This window comes from Miscanthus floridulus, chromosome 17, assembly GCF_019320115.1.
Source record: "Miscanthus floridulus cultivar M001 chromosome 17, ASM1932011v1, whole genome shotgun sequence".
Classification (NCBI taxonomy): domain Eukaryota; kingdom Viridiplantae; phylum Streptophyta; class Magnoliopsida; order Poales; family Poaceae; genus Miscanthus; species Miscanthus floridulus.
The window spans coordinates 58109392-58130881 of NC_089596.1; the positions used below are offsets into that span (position 1 = coordinate 58109392).

The following is a 21490-nucleotide window of genomic DNA, read 5'->3' on the forward strand; positions in this document are numbered from 1 at the left end:
TGGTGATGAGGATGCCTTCTGCCATAGCACAAAACTTTGCCTCATGGATTGGGGGCATTGCAGATTTGCAGCTTATGATGCGTTCTTTCTTTCTAGTTTGTGTTACAGATCATGCTCTAGGATAGGAGTCAGGGGAATATATAGCTTGGATGCCAATGGGCCGTTGACGGGACCGCTACAGTTCCTGATCCTTTATCTTTATTAGTATTTAGCACCTGAATCATATGTTCTTCATTCATTATGCAACCTGTCGATACCTTTTCATTTCTGCAAGTTATCCCAAGTGTAATTCAGAGCTTATATACAATCTTCAGGATACATCCTGTTCCCTATAATGTTTTAGCCCCACAAGAAAAAGCGAGTACGCAGGTCTTAATTGCTGATCATTGTCAAATGGGAAAATGATCCTGTTCATGACCGCTTCAGTAAGTCACTAGCATCCCTCGACTTCATCATTTGATAGCTACGGTACATAATAGAACCAATCCAACCCCTTCAGATTCGAGAGAGATAGCCCGGATGGAGACTCCAGGTGAACCTGGAGTCACTCCTGCATTATCAGATGTGTGCAGTTTCAGCAGGAGGAGAACACAACGAACTCTAGTTCATCCTCCAACTCTCCTAATCCTATTTTCCACCTAATTTGAAAGTAATAATGTAAGAAAAACGGTGAATCATACTTAGAGCCGCACAAATATATATACCCCATTTAAACCTATGGGAACAAGGCATTATATGCCATATAAGCTATTTGTTACTCTTCCGTCCCTAAATAACTGTCTTTTTTTTTGTTTCCGTGCCGTAGATTTGTAGAAAATACGTGCAACATTTTGTATCTCCAAATAAATTTATTATAAAAATAGATTCAACGATCTATATAATGATATCAGTTTTGTACCATAAATATTATTATTTTTTATATATATTTAGTCAAACTTATTTCTTGGGAAATAAAAACGACAGTTATTTAGAGACGGACGGAATATAGTTGAATGAACCTACCTTGAGATAAGTTTTGTACCTCTCTTTTTTGTCCTATTGTTCTTAAAGGAAGGCAATTGTTCTTAGAGGACATCTTTTTTTTTCTTTTCACTTCTGTCTGATTTTTTTTTGTTGTTATTCAGGCAATATGTAATTTTGTTATCATTGAATTATAGAAAAAAGTAAATTATCTTTTTTAATTGTACAAGTTGATTGTCGAAGATTGTTGCCTGAAAATTCAGGCATATGAAATATAACAACCCCTTTTCTTTTTGATATGTACTCCCTCTGTCCTGAAATATAGCGTATTCTATCTATTTCAGACAAAATAAGGGAGAGTGCAATAGATGTATATATCCGCACTTAACTTTCTAATTTATTGAAATCCAATTATATTTTGCATGATTAAAGGGTGGATTCTCATTCCCCTTACATAAAAATATGGCAAGTACCAAATTAAGTATTTTTATTTAGTAAATATTATCTTTTTATTTCTGAAATCCCTCGTATTGGAGAACAAATTTCAAATGTTACAATGCACTGTACAACAAGACTGATGGGGTATATGTAATTTTTTCCGAGGCTCCTTCCTTTGGAAAGAGGATAGATGGTCAAAGGCCCTTTCCATTTATTACAACTTTCAGATGTATGTATCGCAATTTCCAAAAGAGAGGACAATATGGTTCACGGGTATCAAACTGTTTGCGGACCTTGACAGAATCCAAGGAAAATGAGCAAAAAGTGAATGGCAAAGATCCTCTAAAATTGATGGCCTGATGCCGCCCCTTCACTCCACGACTAAAATTATATTATACTTACAAGTTGGCTAAAACTAATCTCATACATAGTAGGCTACTATGCGTTAGTCGCACTAGGAACGTAGAAATTAAAGACACTAAGCTAGTCCATTAGTATATATATAATATTTTAAGCACTAAAAACACATAGCGCGTGATGGCTGTGTCAGTCGCCTTGATGCTGAAAAAACTAACATTATAGCTAAACAACAATTTCTGATTGACAATTAATCTAGCTATTTCAAGGTAGTGTGCATATAATAGTATTCATAGGGGTGAGTGCGTACATATTGTGAGTGTTTGTGTTGTACCATGTAGTCACAAAAAAAATTATAATACATGTTACTTTAAAGCATATAAATAAATTCCCACTTCTTACATTAGGGTCAAAAAGACTAGTTATCATCAAATCTTTGTGAAGATAAATGTGCTAAAAGTTCTTTATATTTTGTTAAGAAAAGAGTCTTTAAAGAAAAAAATGCAAATGGAACGTGCATGATACGAGTGATAGTATTTTTTTTTGGATTTGTTCTAGAAAGAAATGATGTTATTCTTGTTGGAAGAGAATAATGAAGTTAATACGAGGTTTACGTAGTGACTTTGTCAATTTTAAGATGTGCTTCTTCGAAAAGGAACTAAGTTTTCCGGCTACAAAATAACACACACACACACTTATACTTATGAAAAGAAAGCAGTGATTTGCATGACACACCTGACACATTGACAGAGATGCATGAGCTCTGATAGGAGTCAGTCCACATGAAATTGAGGCTTTCTGGTGTGGCCTTTGATCAAGTAGGCCCATTCATTACCCATGGATCACACCAACACAGAAGGCCCTATGATAAAAAAAAAATCTCAGAAGGCCCAGTTTGTATTGCTTTGCATGTATATATGGCCGGACGGCAGTAAGGATTCACTCAGTCGCTTAAGACCGTACGATTAATCGATTCCATCCGGAGGCCCAAACTCTTGGTGCATCCTATGCGCAGACCAGGGGCGCCAAGCTGCCCGCTGACCAGGATGACATTGTGCCTCACCCTGCTCCACGTGACCCACTACAACCCACCAACACGCGCCCTCGCTTTCTTCCTCGCGATCACCACCGCCACCCACGGCTTCTTCCTTCCAATGCGCCGGCGCCACCCTGCTGCCTCGATGCCCACCGCCACGGCCGTGCTAGGGTTCGTCGGAGCTCCGCCGCCAGGGCCGATGTCACGGAGCTTCGGCGAACCCTAGCGCGGCCACGATGGCCTCCTTCTTCCCCTCCCTCGCCCTACTCCCACCGGCGCTATGGCCATGCTCACCGGCGAGCCGTGACACCCCTGCCCTAGCTTGGCCTGACCGCCGTAGCCGCCACTAGCTCCCCTAAACCACCCGGCCACCATCCCCACCGCCTGGCTTATTTCCTGCCTCCCCCCCCCTCCCCGACCCCCTTCCTTCTAAGTGAAAGGTCCTTGTGTGGTTTTGGTAATTGAGTGACAACCTAGGTAGACTAATTGTGTTTATGTGAGATACACAGATGATTAGTCCACAGGTACATGTGTGTGAGCAACATATGCCATGAAGGTGAAAATGGCTTGGAGATGTTGCAAAGCTCACACATGTGATGATGAAGGAGCTCATCTCAAATGAGACATGACATTAAGTCATGTGATCAAGGTGGAGAAGATCAAGACAAGACTTGGCTTGATGGACCGGTTGCAAGCGTGAAGGGCAAGTTGGAGGCTTTGGAGCGATGGACCGCGTGGCGGTGAAGCTTAAGCAAGACTTGGCGCCGATGGACGAAGACAACGGTGAAAAGCAAGTGAGGTCAAGATCGATGAACCAACAAGATCATGTGATGATATGAAGTGGATCATATCATTGTTGATCGTGTTGGTGCATGTGTTGCATCGACATTGGAGGAGATGGAATGGAATGCGCAAGGCAAAGGTATATCCTAGGGCATTTCATTTCACCGGTCATAGGTGTGTAGAGAAGTTGATGACCGGGTTTAGGATAGATGGCCGTACTATCAAGAGGGGTAAACTTGTTTGCATATCGGTCATCTAGTGCGACTCGAGTGATCTAACTTTGCATCGTCGCTAGGATTGAGTGGTGTGGCAAGTTGAGTGGCTAATCCTTTGGAAAATGATTGTGAAAATGCTAACACACATACACATGGTGGAGTACACTTGGTGGTGTTGGCACATTTACAAAAGAGATGAAGTTGGAGTTGATGTGAATCAACTCGGCGATGAAACGGAGGCGAGAAGGGCCAGGAACTCCACCAGCGCCCTATACAGAAATGATAGGGTCTCACAGAGTGGACCGGACGCTGGGGTCCTGTGTTCGGTCAGTGGCGGCAGAGAGCATGCAGGCATCGGTCTTCGACCGGACACTGGCAGGGTGCGTCCGGTCAGACTGACTTACGGTGACATAGGCGACATAGAGAAGGTGGAGAAGGACTGGACGCTGATGCTGCGTCCGATCATGACCGACCGGACGCGTCCGGTCGCGACTAGTACCTTACTGAAAACGACCGGACACTGGGGTTGCTGTGTCCGGTCAGTTTGAGCAGCTACGTCCGGTCATCACTTGACCATTGAGATCAAGTGACTGAGGTTAAATGGAGGTGACATGTGGCGAGCATCCGTTGACCGGACGCTGAGGTCCTGCGTCCGGTTGATACGACCGGAGCGTCCGGTCATCTCGAGTTTTACCCAGTGAAGGGGTAACGGCTAGTTTAGCCCATGGGGCTATAAATAGAAGGTGGCCTCGGCCATGGCTGGTGCTAAGCACCTCAGGGGATTTTATGTCCATGCTTGAGAGTGCTTGGGAGCCCTCCATCTCACATATGCTTGATAGTGATCATTCGATTGTGTGAGAGAGCGATTCTAGTGCGATTGTATCATGAGGTTGCATCGAGTGGCACAAGGTGATCGAGTTGCAAGCCGGTGGTGCTTGTTACTCTTGGAGGTTGCCACCTCCTAGACGGCTTGGTGGTGGTCTCCGTCGAAGCCCGCAAGAAGCTTGTACGGTGCTCCGGAGAAGAGCTTTGTGAGGGGCATTGTGCTCGCCGCGTGGGAGCCGCGAAGATTAACTCTAGTAAAGCATGTCATTGAACTACCCTCACTTATGGGGTAGATTCTTGTGGTGCCCGACGTGCGGGCTTGGCGGGTGATGCCAATTAGCCACCAAACCACCAAGTGAGCGGTCGACACAATAGGGACTAGCGTGTTGGCAAGCATGTGAACCTCGAGAGAAAAATCACCATGTCAACCTTGTTCTTCATGTTGGTTTGCATCCTCGTTACACAAGCTTGTACTTACTTTCATATACATTGTGCTTGTGTAGTTGCTCTTGTAATTAGTTAGCTTATGTAGCTTACTAGTTACCTTCTTGCTTATGTAGCATAGAAGTAGCTTCCTTGCGTGGCTAATTTGGTTTGTGTAACCTTGTTAGTCACATTGCTTAGTTTGTGTAGCTAAGTAATTGTGCTCTCTAATTTGGCATTGGTTGCCTTGTTATTGAGCATTGCTAGTAAGCTTAGGTAGCTTTGTGCTTTTGTTTACTAGTTTGTGTAGGAGCTCCCTTGTTGCTTAAAGTACTAGTGGCATAAGTTTGTGTGATCTTGCTTCTAGAATTGGTTATGTGAGCTCTAGCTAGACCGGCACCTTTGTTGCTTAATTAGTATCTTTGGAAGGTGCTAGAGAACATAGATAGATGGGTGTAGTCTTGGCTAGACCAATAGTTTTAATTCCGCACTTGTTTCGGTTAGCCGACGCGATTAATTATAAAAAGGACTATTCACCCCCCTCTAGTCCACCATCTCGACCTTACACTAAGCCCGCCAGAGTTGGAGACGAGGGAGGGATAGAGACACCAGAGATGGAGACAAGGGCGCCGTCAGCGAGCTTGGGCGGGGGTGTCGGAGATGGAGACGAGGGCGGCGCCGGCAAGCTCGGGTGGAGGCACAGGAGCGTTCGTGGGCTGCTAGGCCGCGCTGGGCCAAATTGAGCAGTGGAGGGAGGAAGATAAATAGTGGGGAGGAGGGTTCAGCACGCCGACTAGTCAGTAGCAAAGATTATCGCAACGACAAATCTATCTGTCACCTAGTGAAATCTGTTTGCTGCTCACTCGAATTCTCATCCATTCGATCTGTCTTCCCTGTCATCCGCTACGTCTGTGTTTTTTGGTTTTTATTTGTCGCTGACTTGTGGGTCTCTCATGTTGGTGCCTCCTGTTTGCATTTTTGGGAATCGTGCCTTTATTTTCTCGTTTGGAATGGAAGTGTTGCATCCGCTACTTTTATTTCGCAAGCGTTTCAACTGCTCGTCTAGCTGTAGTGCTCCGAGTGGTGACGCAAGGTGGCTTGAGGCAACGGGAGGCGACGTGCTAGGGTTCATCATTTCTTCCTCAATCTCTCGATTTCTTCCATTGATATGTTTGATTTATGATGTTTGCGTACGTATTCTGAATCATGTTTCATTTGTTTCATCTTTGATTTGGTTGATTGTCGTTCTCCCCTTTTTGTCGCCACGTGCCTTGGTTATGATGCTGTTCACTAGATGACTAGATCTAGAACTTGCAGTGTCTTCGTTGCTAGGGGTCGTTGTTGTTATTCTATTTTGTTTTTGAACCCTAACTTATCTACATTATCTATTCTGACCATTTATATTCGTCCATCTATCTGTATGTGTTTGTCGATGTGGAGCTAGGATGTGCTATTCTTGAGAGATTGGATTGGTGCCTGCCCTAAGGTAGGTGGTTCTCTCATCCTGATCTAAAACCTTACTGCTCATGTTCAGTCAATTAGTTATGTGATTAGTGTATTTGTTTACTTGTTGTCAAAATTTATTATGTTAGTTTGTCAATTTTTATTGTGTTAGTTTGCTGAATTCATGTTGTGATTACTTTTCTAAACTATAGATTATCCTTGTTTATGTGTACTCTAAATAGTTATGATGTTTAATGTTAATTTGAACTGCCTAGTATATTTTTTCAGTCTTATTATTTTCTGGTTGTCCCCTGTTAGTATAGTTTAATTGTTAGTATAGTTTCAGTATTCTATCAGGGTTGTTCTGAGCTTTTTTGCATACTGAAAATTCAGGTTGGTCAGCAATCTTTACCAAATGTGCAGTAGAGTAGGATATGTATTACTTTTTCTTCAGTAGTTTGTTGACAGAACACTCAATGATAGTCATGCATATTCATTCTTCTTTTTTCAGCATGTTTCTTGTACTCAGTCTTTTTGTGAGGAGTAGCTAAAAAATTATTTATGTTTGCTTTGACAGTAGGTCTTTGAAATCTATTTTATTATACGAGTCTTTTTTATCCATGTATTTATTTGATTTTTTTAGAGTTTTTCTGTATATTTAGTTTGGCTCTTTTTTTATTTTTGTTTTGATCATATGTTAATTATGTTAATGTAGATGGATCCTAGACTCAGAAAGAGGTGTCAAGTTCCTGATGTTTCTTTTCATGGTGAAATTGATGATTTGGAAGATAGTGAGAGTGAAGAAGTCATGTTCCCAATTTGTCAATGATGATGTTTTTCATGATAAATCATGTTCTGATGATGATATGTTATCTGAGGTTAGTTTATTCTTATTTTCTGTTAGTTTCAGGGTTATCATTTTGCTCCCTTTTTTTACATAATTTCATATTTAATTATTAATATATGTTTCTTTTTTTAGGATTCATCCTCTGGGGGTTCACCTATCAGAAATGTGAACCATATTCTATATCAAAAGTGTTTGAGAGATGTATGGTTTTCTCTCTCTCTCTTTGTCCTTTTGTTGATCTGTCTAACCTTTTTTCATTCTTTCAATTCAAGAAAATCAAGGCTTTGAAGCATAAAATGACTCTGGCTTTGCTAGCTGAGGTATTAGGTTTATTTTTTTAATCTACTTTTTGATAGTATAGTTATTTACTCTTTTGTGATGTTCTGTTTTCTTATATGTTTGATGCTTGTGTTGCTCCTATGTTGATCATTATCTTTTGGTCATAGTAGCTTTTGTTTTTGTTTTTTCTCTTTGTCTTCTACATACTTTCTTTTGTGCTAATTAGTAGTTTTAGTTTGCAATGTTATTATAACTTTAGGTTGTTTTTTGTTGCATTGATCTAGTGCGGCAAATTTACTAATTTATTTTTTAGTTTCTTATTTTAGTTTATCAGTTATACTTTTTTTTAAAAATTTGTATAGTTTAGTTTAAGGTTCGTGCATATGTTTAGTTATATTTCACTTCCTGATAAACTGTTTAGCGCTTTCATTTTTTAGACTTTAGTTGTTTCATTTTTAGTATCTCCGTTCTGTGTTAATTTCAGTTGATTAGTCTGTGTGAAGTTCAGATTTGGTTTATTTTGATATAGTTGTTTCTTTTCTATGTTCATTAATTTGGTACCTCTTAGTAGCATATACTTTTTTCTTTGGCTGTTGCTTGCATGTTTTTTTTATTTTGTTCATTTTTAATTTTGAAGCATTGTTTTTTCTTATTTATTTATTTGCTCTTTTATTATAGTCCAAGCAAAGGAAATCTAGTTCTCATTCATCTGATGGGTTCACTAGGTAGTCTGTCACAAAATTTGCTACTGTCATTGGTTCTATGTCTGAAGCTCAAAAGGATGTTATTAGGAGATATGGTTTTGGATCGCTTCTACTTTTGGACAAGTGCTTTGTCCCTAAGAAGTTTACTAAGTGGTTGGCTTCTCTAGTTGAGTGCAAGTCTGGTGATCTTATGGTTCATGGCAAGGTTATATCATTGACCGCAAAATATGTGAACCTTGTTCTTGGTATCCCTTTTGGTGTCACACCTTTCCTTCTAATTACTCTACTGGCAAATCTGTTGTTCTATTTAAGATTGATAAGTCTTCTTTGCCTTAAGTATCTTTCTTTGCTGATAAGCTTAAGGGTGATGATCTGAGTGATGAACAAGTATTGATATATTTCATGGTTATGGCTCTGTATTGTTTTCTTTGTCCCAATTTTAATCTCGTTCCTAGTTCTCGCTACCTTGGTGTTTTTGAAGACATTGAGAATATTAGTTCTTATGATTGGTCTGGGTTTGTGTTGCATTGGATGCTTGATGGTGTTAAGAGTTTCACTAGAGGAAATAAAGAAGGTCAGAAATGTTTAGCAACACTTCATGGTTGTATGTTCTATCTAGCTATAAGTGTTTGCTATATGTTGTCCATTGTATTATCTTATTTGTTTATTCATGTTAATCTCCCTTTGTTTACATTATTTAGTTCCTTTTGTTTCTACTTTTTAATTTTTTATTATTTTTTGCTAGGTTATGTACTTGAATCATGTTGATTTCTCTCATCATCGAGTATCTGATTCCTTTCCTCGAACTGAAGTTTGGAAGCAGAATATGATCAAAGATTTTTCTGATCTCGATCTAAAATCTCCTTCTATTTATGGTATGAGGCCTCTTCTTGATTTCGAGAAGACATGCTATTACAAGGTTTGTTTTGTTTTATTTTTTACCTATTTAGGTGTTTGTGTTTTATAGGTTGCTACTGCTCAACAAGGTGCTGAGCCATCTGATGATCTTCAGTTCTTGTCTAAACTTGAAGAAGTTTGTGGTTGTGATGTTACTGATATTTTGAAAGCTAGTGTGGTGTCTATGATTGAAGATCATTGCAAGAGTTGTCTTTCTCCAATTCATATTGATCTGGTTTCTCTTGGTGACCTTCCTGATGATTTCAAGACCTTGTTCACGAAATTGATGGCTCATGTTTATGGTTTGAAGTCAAAGCCAAGGGAATTAGTTCTTCAAGTCTTGAAGTTGTTTGCTGACTATGATAACTCTTCTGATGATCCTATTGCTTCTCCTATGATACCTACTTCATCAGAGCATAATAATGTTGTTCATGAAGCTCATGTCTCTGAGGTATGATTCCATTTGTTTGTACTTTAATTAATTTTGTTTTCTTTTCAGTTTATTTGCTTTTCAATTTTTTTGGTGATTATTTTTAATTGTAGCCTAATGTTGATAAAGTTGCTAGAGCTTCTTCTGCTAAGGATCCTAGTAAGTTGTTTTATTTTTTATTTGCTTTTGTTTTTATTTTCTGTTTATTTGTCTTATTTCATTATTCTGTATGTTCTTATTAGTTGACCCTGCAAGTACATCTAAATTTGGAACTCAAGGTCTTTCAAATGTTGCTCCTTTAGGATCATCTTTGAAACATGAGTTATGTAATTTTTATTTTTTTCATGTATTTTATTAGTAATATTATATGGTCTCATTTTTTCATCGTTTTTGTTCTAGCTGTTTCTTCATCTATTTTGAACAAAGTTAGATTGTCTTCAGATGTTCCTGAAAAAGGTTTTTCTTAGCCATATGTTGTGTCTTCTAAAAGTGTTCGTCAAGTTGATGCTGTTCTTAAAAGTTCTCATCTGACTGTTCCTGGTCATGGTGTTGATGATGTTATTGATGTTGGCAAACATAATGATATTGATCCTGAAGTTGATCCAGTTTTGTCTCCAGATCATTACATTCGTGTAAGTTTATATTTTTTTTAAATTTTGTTTTTATCTCTAAATTTTTGGTTGTTAGTCTTATTATATTTTTATTTATTTATTATTATTATTATTATTATTTTGTTTCTGGCTCCTATAGTTATGCAAACTCTCTCATTTTCTAATGATGAGTCTCCTCACATAACTCCTAATCTATCAAAGAAGTTGCCTCCTAAATCTCTGTCGCATTCTTCTTCTAAGGTTGGTTGTTCTGTTGTTGCTCCTGTTATTGTAAGTATTTACTTATTATTTTCATATGAATTTTTATATTTTGTATCTTTTACTTTTATTTTTTGTTTTAATTTTCTTTTTAATGTAGTTGTCATCTCCGAAGGTTGCTATTGTTGGTTCAACATCTCTATCTCAGAAGCTCAGGTTGATGGGCAAGAAATCAGAAGTTGTTTATAATTCTAAGTTATAGAATTCAAGTTCTGGTTTACTCACTCCTCGTAAATCTTTATCCAAGATTCGTGGTTATCCAACTCTGTCGCCCAACCAACTTGTTGGATCTTCTAGTAAATCTGATTTCAAGGTGTCAGATTCTTCTACTGGTGGGAACGTTCCTGTTCATGGTCCTAGGAGGACTGTTAAGCCCATTCGTTTCTATAGTGATGAGTTTGAGATTAAAAGGCCTAAATTTAAATTGGACAAGTCTTAGATTAAGAATTACAAGGCTATTTGTAACTTGGCTATGTCGCCTAATAGTGGGTATGTGTTGATTATTTACCTTTTTGTGTCTTCCTATGTTTATATGTTTGTATTGTTTTATTTTATTATTTGTGTTATCTAATTTTTGTTTTTTACTATTATTTTTGTTTAATCTTACTACAGTGATGATGCTATTTTTTTGGTGGGGTTCGATGCACTTTTTGGTCCCTTGGAGAATCTTTGAAGCCTAGTGGTATTGTAAACAACTTTGTTATTGATGCATTTTGCTACCAATAGTATTCTCTGCCTTCTAGTCATCCTGATGTTTCGAAATGCCACTACTTCTTCTCTAATATTAGTGTAAGTGTTTTTATTTTCTTTAATTTGTTTTCTACATTTGTTTTGTCTCTTTTTTTATTTTCTATTTCTTGTAGGATCAACTTTTCAAAGATCCAGACAGTGCAAATGAAGATCCCTTGAGTAGAGCTTTTATGAAATCTTCTAGGAACAAGCCTCTTTATTGCTGTAATTTGGTAAAGACAAAAACAAAACATTGCTCTTCTTTTGTTTTCTTTTTTGTTTATCTTTGTATCTAATTTTTTGTTTGCAGTTGTATTTTCCATGTTACTATGATGAGCACTGGTTTGTTTTTGTCGTTGATATAAAGGAACGCTCATTTGTTTTCTTGGATTCTTACTATGGATTACAAGATGAATACCAGGATGAAGCTAGGGATAAATTGGTATGCATTTAGCTGCTATTGTATTTCTTTGTTTTATTAATTTGTTCTATTTTATATTTTTCATTATTCTTATTAAGATTTTTTGTAGATTCCAAATTTCAAGTATTGGTGGAAGAAGTTTGGTTTGATTGATATGGGTTTCAATATGTACAAGGTGGTTTATCCATATGTTCCAAGCAGCATGCAGATAATTTGTAAGTGTTTTTGTATAGATTGTCTCATTTTTTATTTGGGTGTTTTATATCATTGTTCAACTTTATTCTATCTCTTTAATAATGTAATCTATTCTCTAGATTATTGATTAATCTAATATTTTAGTTTTTATAAACCTTATTAATTCATACTTATATTTTTTATGTAGTTCTAATTCTGGTGTCTATGTGATGATGTTTCTTGAGCATTGGAAATCACCTTGGGGTTCACTCTTCACTCTGTTCAAGGCTTCTGACATTCCAAATTTGAGCATTAAGCTTGCTAATGATCTTCTTTTCTCTCCCAAGAATACTGGTTGGAAGGAACTTGTTACCAGTTACCACTTTGAGGTATTTTTTTGTATACTTTTATTATTTTTTGTATGTCTTTGTATTAGTTCTTAATATGGTGGTTATATTATAAACATGACAGGATGGTCAAGACATGTAGGCATCGTCGTCTTCTGCTTTACATATAGCTGACATGTTCGCAGGAACTTACAAAGATGTAGAAATGGTTATTACATTGCAATGTTCATATGGAGATGTCTGTAATAGGGTAGAACTTAAAACATAAATCCTCTCTCTAAAGTACTATGTTCTCTAGATGGTATAATATTCTAGATTCTATTCTTCTGTGTCTTCAATGTTGTTTTTGTGGCTTGCTTTCCCTAGAATGCTCCATTTGCTTCATGTTTCTGTATTGATTGTTGATCTTCTCATCTTCTTCTTGTTTTTTCCATTGGGACCTGTAATGTGTTAATTCTTATTAGTATATCACTCCATTTAGTATTCTATATATATGTAATTTGGTAATATTACTTGATGTTTCTGCTTTCTTAGTCTTCTTTTGTTTTTACCTTTGTCTTCTCCCTTTCTTGTTCGACTATTGCTTTCCATCTTTTTGGTTTTGGTGGTCTCCCTTTATTCTTTATGCTTTTTGGGTCTTGCATTCTTGATTCATCATCTGAATTTTGATTCATCTGAATAGCTATTTGCTGTGCATTATCATTTCCTACTCTAGATGGTTCAGCTGCTTCTGTCACTTTAGGTATAGTTGTATTTCCTTATGATAATATGATGTCTAGATTTTTTTTCAATTCTTGTGAACTCATCCAGTAGATATTCCATTGCTTCTTCTTTTGTAGCTCCTTTTGAAGTTAACTGTGCTGCTTTCCTTGATAGGATGTTGAATCTGAGAATGTCATCTATTGTTTTTATTGCTACCACCCTCTTCAGGTTTGTTTTTCTTTCCTGTTTCCTCCACCTATCTATTATATATTTCTCTGGAATCTTACTTTTGTTTCTACTAATATTTTGAGGATATGAGAGCAAAGGATTCCATCTTTATTGAATTTCCCGCATATGTAGCTATAATCTTCTCTTCCATGTGTCAGGTCTATGAGCACTATGTACTTTCTTGTTCTATGTTTGTTGTGTACTTGATTTGTCTTCTTCCATACCTCATACTATCATTTTTGCTCCATTTCTCTATAACTTAGTCTTGTTGTAGCTCTTAGTTATAACATGAAACTACTAAATATGTTCCTGTTGTACATCTCCATTGCCTGTAGTTCAATGTTGTATTCGAATTCCATATGTTTCGGTGTTTTTCTGCATGTTTGCATCGTCTTCTCTGGCTTCTACTATGTTTATTACTTCTACTATTCTCTCGTATTCTTTCAAAAAGCTTGTGATGCTGTATGTAGGTCCTACATTATCTTTGAATCTTCCATTTGTGCCCTCACTTCTACCTATGCTCTGCAAAAATGGGAAGAAATCATTTTTGAAGTACACAGGTACAAATCTTTCCCTCATTTCCCACATCTTGTTGAAGTACTTGTTTGTTTCTAGTTTGTAATCTGAAATCATCTTTCTCCATAGACAATGCAAGACCCAAAAAGCTTGTTTGTTTCTAGTTTGTAATCAAACTCTTCTATTGTCAAGCTGTTGCCTATGATATCTTCAAACTCTCTGGTAAGCCTTCATTGCTTGCGAAGCATTTCAATTTTTTGTTGTAGCATTTCTTTTTGATGTGGAATAAGCAATTTATGTGCTTTGTATCAGGGAACATCTCTTCTATAGCTACTTTCATTGCTGCATCTTGATCAGTTATGATTGTGACTAGGTGCTTTCCCCCCATACTTTCTAAGAAAGCTTCGGATACCCATTTGAAAGTCCATATTGTTTCATCGCAAATGAAGGCACATGCAAATAAGCAGGTATGTCCATGTCCTGTTACTCCCACAAATGGTGCAAAGGGAAGGTTGTATTTGTTTGTCATGTGTGTAGTGTCAAAGCTGACACAATCTCCATATTGTGCATAGTATTTTAGTGAGTCTGCATCTCTCCAAAAATATATTTTTAACTCTGAGATGTTCATCTACATCAAATTTGTAGAAGAAGTTTGTTCCTTAGCTTTCTTTTCTGTGAAGTAGTTTAGTGCCTGCTTCATGTCTGATCCAGTGATTATTCTGTTTAACTTAGTTCTAAAATTTGCTACATCCTTCTTCTTGTAAGGTAGAGCTGTGACGCCTCCTCTTAGATAGGATAGTATGGAAATCATGTTTCTTGTGGGGATGTTGTTGTCATTTAGTGTTCTAATTATTACTTTCTCCATTTCCATCATGTACTTGTGACCACTGAATATCTGTTCGCTCTGATCTGGATGTATTGGGTGGTTGTGATCCAGTTCTAATCTTGTTATTTTCCATTTCCCATTCTCTTCCTTGACCACCATCACAACTGGACAGTTTGTTCTGACCTATACATTTGTTTTCCTTTTTCCCCTTTATCATTATGTTTTGTCTGAATTTCTATTTCTCCTTCTTCATCTCCCTTCTTTTTCTTCTTTGCAGGTTTCCCATAGCAATGACAATTCATCTCTACCTTGTAGATCTCATTATCCTTTTTCTTGTCTGTTGTTCTACTTGTATGTGCAATAACTATCTGAAATCTTGCCAGGAATCCATAGAAGTGGAAGAAATGGTGTGCATCATCATAGTTATTGAATTCCATTCCTAACTGAGGTGTATATTTGCTATTTGTATCTACATTGTTTCCTTCCCTTGCTGCCTATTGTTCTGACTGTATAAATGCATCAATCTCCTCTTCTGTCAATATTTGATCTTTTTCACTATCTTCCTAGTTCTAATTGGCATCTTAAGCGATGTTTGATGTTTCATTTGAGTTTGCCTGCTCTATGTTATATGAAGTTTCTTCTCTTGACTCGTTTAGTCCTTGTATTCCTATGATAGTACTTTATGTTGAAGTACTCTTTATATTTTCCTACATGCAACAACAAGTTAATGTTAGTATTCGTATGCATATAATCCTTTGGTTACATTTATTCTTTTTTGTTTATACATATTTTATCCTTACCTGCTCAATGTCCAAATTACTGAATATGTCTATTCTCCATTTGTAGTTGGTCCATGTCAATCTTTCATGTTCCAGTCCTGCAAGCTGTAATTGATATATGAAGACGATAAGTACCTTATCATTTATTTTATTAATATTACTTAATGTCTGAATCATTTCTTCTGATAAATTGTCTCACCTCGTCCTCTTGTTCTTGTTCATTGTCATCCCAATTGATGTACTCATTGTAGCTTCCAAAGTTGTCTTCCTATAGCTGCTGTTCATGATCATATAATTGTAAGTTTGAAAGCCTACCCATTACTACTGCCTTTTTCTTTGTTATATGTTTTCTGCATTTTATTTGTAGCTATTTTTAGTAGCTGATTATCTTCCCTGGATGTGTTTTGGTTCCTTGGTATTGATTCTTGCCTTGTCCTGTATAAATTGTACATTTTTGTTTGCTGCAACAATTATATTATGGTTATTCAATATATTAATTAGAAAATTTGAGTCCATGCTTTATTTTTGATCTTGTTTACCTCTATGTTGATGTCTCCAAGCAGCAAAGATGTATATGTTGCATATGGATCCTGCATATGTGATTGATGTTAGCATTATAGTATTTTTTTCCATTTTAACATTTTGGTAGTTAATTTTTTACATTCTATATCCTGTTGTAATTTTTGTATTATTGTAATGTAAATTCAACATGAATCTACAATTTGTTTACTTGGTAATTTGCTAGTATCATGTTATCCTCTTGTGAATTCCTTATTTGCTCCATCATAGCCTTGTGTAGCTTCCTAGCCAAAAATAGTCTGAATTCATCATCAACTCATTAGCATATGCTGTCATCAATTGATGTTTCCCCTTTTCCTTGGATTGTACCTTCTCATTTTATCATTTTCCTGCAAATAAGATTAGAATAGGTGTTACATGTGAGTTCTTGTAGCTAATCATCATGCTTTTATTTGATTCATGTATTTGTCTTTGAGTTCATGTGTCTGTTGGCATTTCTTAGCATCACTCTTTACTAAGTTGTCATCCCTAGTAATAATGCTAGAAATGCATTGTTGGTAATTATTAAGAACACTTGTAAATTTGGAATAGAATATATATGTTCAAGTAATCCGCAAGAGCACAAATAATATACCATTATAGCATTTCACCCAGGAGTATACCAGGTATCGTTATTTATATTTTACCACAAGGAGGAGCGATGAGGTGGATAGAGATATTGACAAATATGTATACTTATGATAAGATCATTAACTCTCATGCTTTAACAGGGGTAAGTTAAATGATAAATAAATGATAAGTGTAAGACATTGATAGTAATCTAGAGATAGAAATAGATACTCATAAATGTAGTATGGCTAGGCAGGACATTAGTTAAGAGAAAGATTCCTAAGTCATTTCTTATTTACTAAGTCTTTTGTACACTCTAGTATATATACTTTCATCTATAGCATAACTAACTCTATATCTATGCATAAGAAACATTACTAAGGAAGATCAAGAACAGAGCTTGATTTCTTTCGCAACCGGGTTCTACTTGTTCTACAAACGGGGAGTGGACTACAAAAGACTCAATAAGAGTGTCACACTCCTGATTTACCACATGGCTCGGAATGTAGAGTGCATCCGTAGGTAAACAATATTTAAGCACCACGCTTAAATAATGTTGACCACTTAACTCACTCGAGTACTGAGCTAAGCGCTTTGCGAACATATGCATAAATTCATTATCAATCATGACTATATCAAGTATACTACCAAAGCAAACTAGGAACATAATAAATAGAAACATAGTATTGAAGTAGCACAAAGTCACAAAATATAGAGGGATATAATGGCTTTACCAGCCTCCAAACGGTGAATCCTGAATCCTGAGCAATAGTCCAACTCTACTTAAATCTTGCTAGCTAGCTTATACTTGAACTTGAAGAATTGGAGCTCTACTCTCTTCTCTCTAGAAACCCTAATTTTTGATTTGATCTTGACTTATGATTAGGGTTATTGATTGATTCCCTAGGGGTGGCAGGGGCTGGTATATATAGGGGAGAGCGCCAATTCTGAGCCCTCGGATCAAACTGACTTGAAAGAATGGCATAGATGCAATCCTTGAGGCGGTGGAGAACCGACGTACGAAGGAGGGGCTACCGGGTGGGGCCACTAGGCCAGCCTACCTACAGGTGGGGCTAGTCGACCCCACCTATCATCCTCCTGAGGTCTGCTTTGGGGATGCCTTCTGGTGTCCTCTAGAACCTAATGGTTCTATTTTGTCATGGATAAATACATTTAATTCTGACGATTGGGTCCACCTTGACGGTTTTCTAGATAAACCCTGCTAAAAATAGAGATTCACCAAAAGTCATGGAAATTGTTAGTGTAAACCCCTAAGTCTATGTTGGTGATCATTTTCATGCATTTATACAAGTTACGTTGACAGTTTATGATGGATGTTAACTACTATTGACACCTATGGTGGCACACAGAGATAAAATCCACAAGCGCACGGGTATCATAGTATTCACCCAGAATATTATTGAGTATCGTATCCATAGGGAAACTACAGGGAAACGTGTGTGTTGTCTAACAACTAGTTTCTCTAGGGATAGCAATCAAGGTTTAAGGTATGAGTAGAGAGGATTCCTATGGTTATGACCCTATGCAAAGCAAGTCTTATGATTCTAATGTTCACTTTGGGACGCCGCTTAGATGGTAAAGCACCGCTAATAGATAACTCTACCGACATGACTACGGTTCTACTAATTTAAAAAACTTGCTCAATTCGGCGTGGACTGCAAAAGATAGACGGGGCTGTCACCTCCCACTGCTACCACACAACCAAAAACCAGGGATCGAACATAGGTAGCCGATAGCCTTAGCATCATGCTTATGCTAACGATTACTACTCTAATCCAGAGATCTAACAAAGACTAGAGCACTCAAAAGAACTATGAACCTGTGAACGATAGAGCACAAAACTTACTTTAAATAGACATTAGTTACCAGAAGTATCTCAAATATACGCTTGGAGAAGCCTAGATCCACCAAAGTACAAGCCGTAGAGGTAGCATCGATAGGCTGGTACTTCCCCAAACTCTGCTCTTACTCTCTCTCTATTTGTGTACAAAAGAAAGATCCTAACTAGAGGACTAATCTCTCTTGAATGTGATGCCCTGATCCTAAGATGAGGATATGAATTAGGGTTTCAGGATGATCTCAAGGAGGGGGGTAATAGGGCCATATATATAGGGGGTAGCGTTAATTCTAGACCCTTGGATCAAATCGACTTGAATAAACGGCGTAGATGTGATCTTTAAGGCGGTGCAGAACCATCATTCGGAGGAGACACTGAACCATGGGTCCCATAGACCAGTCGATCTGTGGATGGGGCTGGCCGGCCCCAATTGGTAGCCCCTCATGGTCTTCTTCGGTGTGGTGTCCTCTGGAACCTTCTAGAATTGTTTACGCTACGGCTAAGCGTGATTTACTTTGACGAATAGGTCCACCTTGACGGTTTTTTGGATAAACCCTGATGAAAACACAAATTCATCAAAACTCATGGAATTTATTAGTTTAAACCCCTAGACCTATGTTTGCTAATGGAATTAATTATATATGCAGGTTATATTGATGGTTTATGATTGATGTTAACCACCGTCAACAAGTTCCCCCATACTTAACCTTAGCTCGCCCCTGAGCAAAGCTAAACTCAGCAATGGATCAGGAGTTGCACTCACATGCAAGCATGCATACATAGTCATACACAATGCTTTCACTCCTTAAAAGTACACATGCGTTCAATAAAAAATTCTCCTCTGAATTGGAATAAACTGATCTGACTTTTAAACTTACCCATATTACCTTCAACCATGAGGCTTCTTAGCCATCACTGGGTCTTTAGCAATTGAAAGACAGAACAATCGAGTCAAGCACTATGTCTCAAGTTCTTTGTTCCACCATTAATCTGAAGTTTTTATAAGTTTTCAAAATAAAACTCAGAGATTCCATTATATGTCATTCTCAAGTCTCTCAATATATGTGGTATTTGTGGATCCTCACCAAGGCAATAATGATATTATGCCTTTTTCTTTCCTACTACTAAAGCTTACGTGGAGTTCATAGGTAGGGAGAAAGCTAGGGCATACTTGCAATGCATATATTGTAAACTTAAACAACAGATCTAAAGAGAAATGAGTCATACAATCAAACCAAGATGTACATGTGTGTGGATATATATGGTGGCTAACCTAATTCTACTTTGCTTCTTGAAAACATATATATCTTTTGAAACTTTGAAATATTTTTGCGAAACAACAGGGGCTATCTTATTCATCTTTTTTTAGGCAGGCATCTAAATACCCATTGTTTTAATTAAATATCTCAGACACTTGTCCATTTTTTCTCAACTCTTTTTTTCTTCTTTTTTTATGAATAACTTTTGCATAGCTCCATGTATAAAAGTCCATGCAGCCCGAGGCACGATGACACGTCACGAAGCCTGCTTTTTTAGCCCAACATGAGTACGGCCTGGCCCGATGACGTGCGGGCCTGGGCTATCCTGGCCCGAGGGTGCATGCTATGCCTAGGCCGCTACTCGGTCCTATGGGCTGGCACGACATGGCCTGGCCTTCGGCGGTCGGCCCAGCAGCGGCCCGGCCTACCCCCTCCCCCTCATGGGCCTCCTCACTCCTTCCTCCCCTCCCCATGGCCCAGTGTGGCCCACCACCCACCATCCCCACCTCACCCCCTCAGCCCAGCTAACCCTAACACCCCATCGCCTCCACGTCCATGTAGCCTGGTGCCGACTAACCCTAACACCCCCTCCCAAGAAGCATGGGCAGCCACGCAGGCACAGCCCCTCGGCCCTCGCTCTCTCCCCGAGTCACTGGCCTCCACTCCTCCCCTTCCCCAAGGCCGGCCTCCACTCCTCCCCCCCTCCCGCCTCTGAGCCTCCCAGCGCTCTCATCCCTAGCCGTCGCCGGAGCTCAAGGCCGGTTCGGTCTTCCCCCTTTGGCCCTTCTCCTCCCTCCTCTCTCTCTCCAAATCCATCACCAACCATGCTTGAATCTATCGTCCCCTTGGCTGGATCCGACCTACCGGCATGCAGATCTGTGGAGCCATGGCGGGGGGTAGTAGCGGTGGCATGGTGGTGTGGTGCAGCGGCAGCGTGGCGGTGGCATGTGAGCCATGCGGGCTACTCCGGTGCCCCTACTGCGTCGTTCGTGGCCCAGCTGCTCCGGTGGCTGTAGCTCATGGAGCTGCGGGTGGCATCGAGGCCAGTGCCACATGGGACGCCCCTCCCTCCCCTCGACCCTCGTACACGGGCACCGATGTTGCGCCCCCACGTGGTGCCCCTTCCCTACCTCCACTCTGGCAGCTCGCGCTTCCTCCCCTTCCCCCTCCCCCTCTCTCTGTCTGCTCGCGCTTCATCGTGGGCTCAGGCTGGCCCGACATGCTGGACTGACCATGCTTCTTAGGCTGGCCCGGCCCGATAAATGGCTTAGCAGGTTGTGCCTGGGCCATAGGTCAGGCATCGTGCCTACCTCAGCACGGTCTAGTAGGCATGACATGCCGTGTCGGCCCAAACCCCATCGGGTCATGCCTAGCACGGGCCCATGCTGTGTTGGGCTAGGCCGGCCCATTAAACATCTATAGCTCCATGTCTCTTTTCTGCAACAAAACTTTGAGAGATAGCAACAAGAACTTGGATCATTTATTTGGTGGATGGAAAACCAAACAAGCATGTTTTTGTGTTCACTCCCAGTGTAGGAGTAGAACATTTTTGGGTGGATCTTGATGGAAGGCATGTTTTTGAGCCTACCCTCAGTGTAGGAGTAGTGCATATGTGGGTGATGTGTACGTGATCTTGATTTTAAGATCATGACAAATATCACATAAGTGTCACAAAGCTTGACAAAACTAAATGCAAAAGTAAGCATCATATATGTGGAAGTTTTCCTTACCTAAATAATATGTATGGCTTTGGTGGGAATTCAAGCTTTGTAATAAAGGAACTCATCATAGCATTTTTGTGTTTTTAAAAGATAAATCTCTAGAACTTTAGTGTCACTTGGAATAAGATAAACAACAGCTCAGACCTTCTCATATCATATCCGTCAATTACCTAGACTTAAATTAAGCATATGCTACCCACGAGTTTCAAGTTTAGAGTAAATCCTTATATCAAATTAGTTTTATCCAAAACTTGGGAGAATTCAAGCCTAAAAACTAGGTACTTTGAAAGGAATTA

General features: G+C 38.7%; 1 pseudogene; it reads left to right on the top strand.

The window, feature by feature from the left end:
• The first annotated feature begins 5651 nt into the window (after positions 1–5651).
• LOC136515655 (uncharacterized) lies at positions 5652–12319 on the top strand (annotated as a pseudogene).
• The last annotated feature ends 9171 nt before the right edge of the window (positions 12320–21490 follow it).